Source organism: Coregonus clupeaformis, chromosome 24 (assembly GCF_020615455.1).
Source record: "Coregonus clupeaformis isolate EN_2021a chromosome 24, ASM2061545v1, whole genome shotgun sequence".
Taxonomy (NCBI): domain Eukaryota; kingdom Metazoa; phylum Chordata; class Actinopteri; order Salmoniformes; family Salmonidae; genus Coregonus; species Coregonus clupeaformis.
The window spans coordinates 52,225,352-52,227,988 of NC_059215.1; the positions used below are offsets into that span (position 1 = coordinate 52,225,352).

General features: G+C 39.9%; 1 long non-coding RNA gene across 1 annotated transcript; it reads left to right on the top strand.

Annotated features, from left to right (window-relative positions):
• The first annotated feature begins 631 nt into the window (after positions 1-631).
• Positions 632-2,467, top strand: LOC123481809. Its single transcript, XR_006657328.1, has 5 exons — positions 632-769; positions 1,044-1,250; positions 1,445-1,481; positions 1,732-1,985; positions 2,066-2,467. It is a non-coding gene; the product is annotated as an uncharacterized LOC123481809 (long non-coding RNA).
• The last annotated feature ends 170 nt before the right edge of the window (positions 2,468-2,637 follow it).

Below are 2,637 nucleotides of genomic sequence, written 5' to 3' on the forward strand. Positions count from 1 at the left end.
TGCGAATGTTGTCTGTAATCCATGGCTTCTGGTTGGGGTATGTACGTACGGTCACGGTCGGGATGACATCATCGATGCACTATGTGGAGTACTCCTCAATGCTATCTGAAGAATCCCCGGATATGGAGGACTAAAAGTGCCACAATTAAATAAATAAATACACCATTAAATAATTACTTAAATGTGTCATTAATTAATTAAAATTAGAATTAAATACATAAATGTGTTATTAAATGTGTCATTAATTAATTCAAATACCGATTCATTTTATGTAAAATACATATATAATTATTTCACTATTTACATTTACATTTCATGGTCCTGCGTTGGAGTGATTCATGAATTACTTAAAACTGTCAAACTGACCCATCAAAAGTTGGTAGGCGGAACCTAACGCCTGATTGGTTACCCTCTGCATCAAGCCAAGACAAATCAATTCCGGATAATGGATTGATGCAGAGCTACTGAACACATTCCAATACACTGGGTGGCGCTATTCACCTCTACGTTGGTTTAGTTACACGGTTAAACAGAACTTTCATTGCAACGGCTAAAAATCAAGAGAAGACTCGGTCCTGCTAGCCCCAATGTTGAGACGCTGTGTGAGGTGCAGGACAAAATGTCTAAAGTTGCCCGGAGCTGCTGAGAGAAGCAGCGAATTTGATTGAGGAAGCTCTGAGCAGAAGTCCAACGGCTCCCGCGGCACCGGTGACTCCGGCAGCTCAGTCACAGCAGATACCGGCCGCTCAATCACGTACACCTGTCCAAGGTAAGCTAAGTAATTTCATGTTAGCCAGGTGTGCTACTATTTAATGATTCGGGACACACGTGTAGGTTAAATTAGATCGACTCGAACATGTATTTGCATGCGGTATTATGATGCTTCGTGCGTGACACGTTTATTGTTAATGGGGGAAGCATAAACCTAGCTAGTTCGCTAATCGGCTAAATGGTGTTAGCTGGCTTGAGCATCCCAAGATAGAAGTAGAGGCTGTTTTAGCTGACTGGTGACCATTGAGCTGTTACGTTTTTCTGTGTTGCAGCGGAGGTAGCAAGGCTCTTTGCGCCATATAACATTGGAGCCAGAAGGAATATGACGAGACGACCAGCACAAGTCCAAGTTAGCCGAAGAAGCTACACACACACTGTCTGTTGTTTGGCTGACCACAATGCGGATAAAATTCCAAGCGTACTGTTTAAAGCTGAACTTCTTACTTCAGGACTTGGAGAGCAAAAAGTAACATTTTCAGGTCAGTGCGAAACTAGGCATTTACCAAAAGTAAAAAAGTTTGTACTGTCTGTGGCTTGTTGAAATTATTTGCATTTCTTTTTATAGTGACTCAAACTTAATTGGTGTTCATAGTGTCAATAATAGTTATCACAGGCTTATTTGCTTAATTTAAGGTGAGGTGAGTTATGATTTTGTTTTTGTTTTTTTCTCCAGGGAATGACCACGATCCCATGGTTATGTTTTGTGTCAGGTAAGTTTGTAGTAGGGTATACAGGGGAATTGAATTTGAAGTGGTTTGGGGTCCTTCTGTAAGTCATTTTGGAGTAGGCTACAATTTGGTTTAAGTGAATTCTACAAGCAGCAATACCACAGGCCAAGTAATCGCCACTAGTATGATGTAATATATCTATCTATCTATCTATCTATCATACATTTTTATTTAATGTATTTAAGAGGTTAATTGTTGTGACTTTATTCCCTGCTCTCTTGGTACTTTACAGGAGGAATGGGCCGAACACTGCTATTTGAGGGTGAACCTGACCATCTTGTTCCAGCAGCATCAGAGGCACTTATTGAAAGCAACCTCTTCCGGGTTGCAGGAAGGATGTTGGGCCACACCTTTCTGCATGATGGTCCCCATGTCACAGGACTAAGTCCTGCTGTAATTCATGTACTGTTCAATGGGGACCCTGAAATGGCTACTGTTGTTACAGAAGACTGTCCTGATCTGCACATCAGGAGCATCATAGAACTGGTATGTAACCTAAAAGAAACTTTGCCATGTAAAAAATATTGCTTGGGCAGATATAATAACTTGTATGGTCTTAATTCTAGCTTGAACATGAAGATCTTACACCGGAACAGAAGGACACAGTTTCAGATCTTTCCATGTCTTGGGATCTTCCGGCAGTCACCAAAACAAATCGGAGATGGCTACATAACAAACTTCTACTCCATGCAGTGAGTTCCTGCTGGTTAAGTGACAGAATTCATCGCTGTACTTGTTGAAATTATAGAATGTGTTGTGAACCCTGGCTTGTTATGTTAACACGAGAGTTTAAGTACTAGAGTTTTAATGGATTTTTATAAAGCACTTTATTGTGTTTATTAACATTTTTCCTACTGTGCCAACTTTTGTCAAATTTGGGTTAAGGATTTGGATCAAAAATGTGATATTTGATTTTCTCCATATTGCCCAGCCCTAATGTCAATGCATACACAGTTCAGATGAATTGACACAAGTTCAGTGTCTTTGAAAACATTAACACACTGTGCAGTAGTTGACTTTTTTTTCTTCCATTTACTAAAATCAAACTGTTCTGCACCTTCAGTGCTAACAGTACAGCATTCATGTTAGTCATTCTGTGGACCATAATGAGACAGGAAGCTTCAAAGAAACAGCTTTT